This window comes from Tamandua tetradactyla, chromosome 10 (assembly GCF_023851605.1).
Source record: "Tamandua tetradactyla isolate mTamTet1 chromosome 10, mTamTet1.pri, whole genome shotgun sequence".
Taxonomy (NCBI): domain Eukaryota; kingdom Metazoa; phylum Chordata; class Mammalia; order Pilosa; family Myrmecophagidae; genus Tamandua; species Tamandua tetradactyla.
The window spans coordinates 1029751-1035838 of record NC_135336.1 but is presented as its reverse complement, the minus strand read 5'-3'; the positions used below and the strand labels follow the sequence as shown (position 1 = coordinate 1035838).

Below are 6088 nucleotides of genomic sequence, written 5' to 3'. Positions count from 1 at the left end.
TCCCCCTCACAAGGCCAGAGATGTAGTCAGCCTGGGGTTTTTGTGCAGAAACATCCATTTAATACGCATCTTTTTTCCCTAGCCAGCTCTCCTAATTGCCGTGAGGTTTGGTTTAGTTGTGGGCTTTTTTATTTTTCCTTTTCTCTCTCACTCTTTCTTCTCTTTTTTTTCAACTAGGAGCGGCGTGTGTGATGGGGGTAGGGCAGGAGAGAAATAAACAGGCTATTTGGACTTCTCTTTCTTCCTGGGCAGCCTTAATTGCTTCTTAAACGTGGGCCCTGCACTTAACATAGGGGGGGCAGGCCCCGCGCCCGATGCCCAGCCTCGGGGAGGCGGCGGCGCGCGCTCCACCTGCGCGCTCCCGGGAGCGGCCCGGCGCGCAAGCGACTGCGGGGCCCGGGCACTGACGGGCAGCGCCGCGCAAAGGTAGAGAGGGATCGGAGCGCGCCGTAGGGGCCGGGGTGGGGGAGAGGCCCGCGGGGGTGGCGGGGCTCGGGAAATCGGAGCCGTTGGAGGGGCTGGGGCGGCCCGGGGTTCGAGGGATGCCTAGACTCAGGCGGGGTCGGTGGGAGAGACCAGAGGGGAGCATGGGGAAGAGGGGCGGGGCGGCCGGCGGGTCCCGGGAGACCCAGATGGGGCGGGATGGAGTGGGGGAGGTCTTGCTTCTGGGCCTCGTGTCCTCGCGCGCGCGGAGCCCCGTCTGCTCAGATGGAGTCCTTTTGGGGGTATGTGCTCGGGTTCGGCCTCCCCCGCTAACCTGTGAATTATTGAAGGAAACGTTTAGTCCTTTTTTTTTGTCATCACCACTCCAAGTGCTTAGCCCAGCGTGGAGGCCCTCAACAAACGTTTGTTGAATGAACCAAAACATTGTGTAGGAAAGGAGTCTTCAGGTAGCAGGTGATAGGTGGGCTCTGTTGGTGGGAAGGTCGACCTTCGGTAGGAAGAGTGGCAGGTTGCCAGACTGGGGTGACCTGCTGGGTGTCATGGCCTTATGACGTGAGGTGAGCATGTAGGGCTCAGGTGGGGTTGCGTGGGGTGGCTGGGGGAGACTTATGCCCCAGTCCCCCTCCTGCAGAACCCCACCCAGACACTCCTGAGAGTCGCCCTGTGCATAAGCTGTGAGCAGGAGCCGGCCTTTTGTGATCAAGCACCCTCAAGAGCAGATCCCACTCCTTCTGGGACCTGGGGGCCAGAGGCCAGGTGCTGGGGAGAAGGGGTGTGGTATGAGGAGTCAGGGCTCCTTTCCAAATCCACCTCTGTGAGATCTTGGGCGAGTTTTCCATCTGAGTCTTTTCCTGTGTGATGGAACTGGCCAGCAGCCTCTCTGGGATGCTGCTCTGGGCAACTAACCATGGGCCAGTTTCCTGAGCTGGCAGATTAGATGGAAAGCAGGCATCCCAGAAATACCTGCCCTGGTAGCCTTGAGCTCCTGCCTTCTACCACTGGAATTGGACCCAAGCTGCAGAAAGAGGGATTTAAATGAGGCCAAAAGACTTTTAGCTCTAAGGGCTGTATGGTTCCAGATTAGGTGACTGGGGACTCTCTTCAGGTCAGGCGAGAAGCTTCTTCTGCCCTGGGCCAACTGAAGGGCTCCTGGGGACAGGGGGATGCTGACCCAGACATGGTCATCACAGCTGCAGCTGTGCTGTGCCTCTGAGAGTCTACAGGAGCTGAGCCCTCCACCTTGGCTTCCAGAACAAGGGAGAAGAGAGGCAGTCTCAGCTGGTGCCCTACCCCTGTCATTTGCCCACACATCTGCAGACTTTTTTCCTTCACCAGGGCCTGGCTCTTGCCAGCTGAGTTGGTTGTGCCCCTCAAGGAGAAGGCTTTGCCATCCCCAAATCCCATGCCTTCATCCTCACAAGGGAAAGCTTGGGGTCTGCTGGGAGGGTATTCTGGGAAGGAACCCTCTTCTGCCCTGCATAAAGGAAGTGATGGCCCATGTATGCATGAGTGTGTGCGTGGTGTGCCTCTGTGGTCGCTCTGTCTCTTGCTGGCTCTCTGAGCACCTCCATGTGTCTCTGCTTCTGCTTTCCTCTTTTTCAGCACTTTTGTTTCACTTTGTGTCTTTTGTGTGTGTGTGTTCTTCTCTGGCTGTCTTATCATCATCTCTTGTGTTTTCACTCGTATTGTAATTGCTGTTTCCATGCTTACTTTCTCCCATTAGATCCTGAGCTCTGTGAGGGCAAAGACAAGACCATGTCTTTTATTTCAGTATTCCCCAACCCTGTGCATAGTAGGTGCCTAATTTTTTTTTCCCGGAATAAATGAGTGGCTCTGTCACTCTGCCTAAGAAGCCTTTTGTGTCTGTCTCTCTGGTTGTCTGTACATCTCCGGGTTCCTGAATCCCTCAGAAGCTAGTTTTGTGGCTCTGTGTTGAGTCATACCTGGTTTCTTTCTGTGCATCTGGGTATTTCTGGGGGCATTTTCCCTCTCCCGTATATGTCTATCTTCAGGTCTGTGGTCTGCCTGAATGTCCCTCTGTGTGTAGCCCTGCTTGTCTCCCCATGCCTACCGGTCTCAGACATGAACCTACAGGGTGCCGTGACCCAACAGGTATCCCTCTGGGCATTAGTGTCAGGGAAACTAGACTTCCAAGTCCCCCCTCTTTCCACAAGGTGAGATCTGAGACTCTTCATCCTAAGAGGCTGTGGGCCCCCGAAACTGATCACCTTCTTCTCAGCTCCTCTTCATCTCTTGGTGACCCCCATCACAGTGCCTGCCCTTCTCTAATTGGCCCATGTCTGTGGAAAGGCGAAGGGAAGGCTGGTGTCCAAGGAGGAAATCCCATTCGGGGAGCCTGAGCCAAGTTATTAGTTGTTAAGATGTAATTGGACTTGGTGAATAATCTCATTCAATTCATCATGTACTTATGTTGCACCCAGCTGTGTGACCTTGGGTAAGGAGCTTCACTTCTCTGATGAAATAAGACCTCAGTGTGTGCCAAGGACCTCTAGATTGCTGGAATTCTTATCTCTGAGATTTGAAGGAATCTCTCTCCACTGAAATCTGATGACTTGCTACTGCCTCTCTCCTGGGAAGCACTCCAAATTATTTGTGCAATTGCCTGAGTTCCCCTCCTCAACTCAACACTCCTTAAGGGCAGTCTTATTTATCCCCCACAGTTAAGTGCCTTGCACACAGTACAAGGTTTACCACATTGCTGAATGAATGACTGAGTGCTAGGCACTTTGGTTCATAACAAAGAAATAGAATTCCACAACCCTGAACTTAGGTAGCAGCACAATTTTGGGGTGATTTGACTGCCACTTGCTAACTGTAAACTTGAGCGATTTCCTTAGCCTCTTTGTGCCTCTATTTTCTCAATAATATGCAAACAATAACAGCTACTTCACAAGGATTCTGTGAGGATTAAATGAGATCAGATGTGTAGTTATACCCCTAAGGTAGGATTTGGCACTTAGTAGATCCTTAATTAATGTGCATTCCTGCTCTCTTCCTAAGTAGAGAACATGCATCAAACCCTATGGCTATCAGAAGGGAGGGATCAGTGTTGGGTGGGTTTTGGGGGTTGAGCTGGGAGTGGGGATCTATATGGGGGCTCTGATAACACTGCTTTCATGTGTCCCAGGGGCTTTTCTCCTTTTTTATGCTCCCCTAACCTCACCATCCCAACACACACAAAGACAAATAGCAGTACTCAGAAATTATTTGCTGAATTAATGAACAAAATGAAATCTATTGCGTTGTGGCTGAAGAGAGCAGAACCCAAACCAGGCTCTTCCACGAAGTTAGCTGTGATTTTTAAAGAAATCCACTTTGCTACCCCACCCCCCCAATCCAAAATCCATCTTCCCCGATTCAGAATCAGGTTTGAATTCTGAATGTAATATTTTTTAAAGCTGCCCAAGTGATTCTGACAAGTGGACAATTTGAGATACCTTGGTCTAGGACATGACCAAGACTATATGTATTTAATGTACATTTGCAAATAACTTATTTGGATTTAGAATATAAACACTAAGCATTAAATTATTATTTGGATATTGTTTATAAAAACCTATATTCATTCCCTATGTTCTACTCTCTTTTCTCCTCAAATAGGTGGGGGCTCATTTTCAGAGAAACACTGGAGTCAGGTGTGAGGAACGATGGATATTTAAGTGAGGCTTGGAATTGGGACTAGAGGAAAAGCTTGATCCAGATCACAGATCTAGAGGGACCAAAAAGGCAGAGAATTGGAGCAGGTAACTTGTAGGTTACTTCCCCACTGCACTGAGGGGGGAACACAGAGCTGGAAAAAGCCACTTTATCTCCCACATCATAGTTCAGCTGTGTCTCAATGTTAGCAGAGTCAAGGTCAGTGGTAGGATGCATAACTAAAAAATAAACTAACGAAATCTTCTCTATGGGGCTTTGAGATGTTTTTGTGTTTTCAGCGTTCCTGGTTTATTGTGTCCACTATGCTTGTCATTACAAGGCATTACTTCTAATTAGTTATGACCAACACATGCTGGGTCCTTACTATGTGCCACTCCAACCCTTATGGTAGTGCTTCTTATTATTTCCATTTCACAGATAGGGGACTAAAAGAGCTTGAGTGACTTATTCCAGTTACACAGGCAGTAAGAAGTAGAGCTAGGAGGTGAACCTGTGTCCTCTGACCCCCATGTCCACTGACCCCCATGTCCCCTTTTCCCCCATGCCTTCCTAGGAAGGGCCTCAGGCCAAGGGGTTGGGGACTTCATTCTGAACATGACCAGGCACCATGCGGCACCTGATTTCTGCTTTGGTTTCTTCCATTAGTTGAGTGGCTCTGAACAGTGTGGCCTGGAAAGAGGGGACCAGTGCCCTGGACCAGGCTTCCATCCTTCTTCTCTGGTCCCTCTTGTCTCCTTTCCTGTTGCTCCTACCCCTTCTTTCCCTGGTGGCCCCTCTTCAGGTGTGTGTCTGGGGTCCAAAGAAGCTCCCTGTCTCTGCACCCTCTTTCCCCTGCCCTGCTTTATTTGACTTTATTTATTAACACGTCTTTATCCACCACATCACTCAAAAAGCATTCCCCTAGCTGGCCCAGGCATTGTGCTGGGCTCAGAGGTCCAGAGGCAAGGAAGACCTGGCCCTGGCTTTTTAGGAGCTTCAAGCAAGAAAGATAGTAAATTCCATGCTAGTACACTGGGGTCAGCACTCCTTGGGAGGTTCCAAGGTGGCCTTCTGGGGCCCAGAGATGGGAAGAAGCAGCTCCTGACTTGGCCCTGAGAAAAACTGGGCTTTTTGTGTTGTTTATAACAGAGAAGCCATTTTTAGAGAGCTAAAACTGCCCTCAGTGTAGGGGAATGGTGAGGCTGCGGGGGCACTGGCTGCTTTGGTTGCCCTGAGGATGCCATGGGCCGCTGGCTTCCCTGGAATGGAGGGGTTCCTTCTCTCTCTAAGGCCCTTTGGAAGGCCTTTTTAATTCTGGCTTATTTCCAGGTCCCTCAAAATGATGTGACTTTTCAGAAGGGCTCTTCATTCTAGGCTGTTCTCGTTCCTAGAGTTCTGTCCCTCTACTGTGTGTGTGTGTGTGTGTTGGTCTCCGTCTCTCTCCATTGCTGGTCTCAGGCAGTACCTGGACCCCCCATTCTATTCATAGAGCCCCACCCTTGGCCCTATGGTGGAGCACAGAGGACAAAGTCCCCACTTACGGGAGCCCGCAGCCTGAGTGGGGAGGGAAGGCAGCCTCATTGTGCATTGTGCATGACTTGAGAGCTATCAGCAGAGCCTTGGTCTCAGCAGAAGGGTGGAAGCTGGAGAAGAGGGAGGCAATGGGAGAGGAATAGGAGGAGGAATGAAGAGGACGTGTGTGCAAAGGCCCTGACTTGTAGGAGAACCAAAGGAGAAGTATGGAATGAAGGGCCAACAACTGCCACCTCCCAGAAAGACAGGAACCGGGGATCCTTGGGCAGAAGCAAGATAACACAGGGTCTTTGCCCCAGTGCCTGACCCTCCAGTCGGGGGTTGGGCTGTGTACCTCCTTAGGGGTGGGAAGCATGGAGGGTGGGGGGATGGGGGGAGGGGGAGGTCTGAGGATTCAAGGGCCAAGGGTTAAGCTGGCAGCAAAAAGTTTGTGGTGTCAGCCCTTTTCTATCCC

General features: G+C 51.0%; 1 long non-coding RNA gene across 1 annotated transcript in view; it reads left to right on the top strand.

Moving 5' to 3' along the window:
• Nucleotides 1-362: 362 nt before the first annotated feature.
• The window catches only part of LOC143648131 (uncharacterized), a 31943-nt gene continuing 26217 nt past the window's right edge, over nucleotides 363-6088 (top strand). Inside the window, exon 1 of the long non-coding RNA XR_013158406.1 lies at nucleotides 363-426. This is a non-coding gene — a long non-coding RNA (uncharacterized LOC143648131). The remainder of the gene's footprint in view (nucleotides 427-6088) is intronic.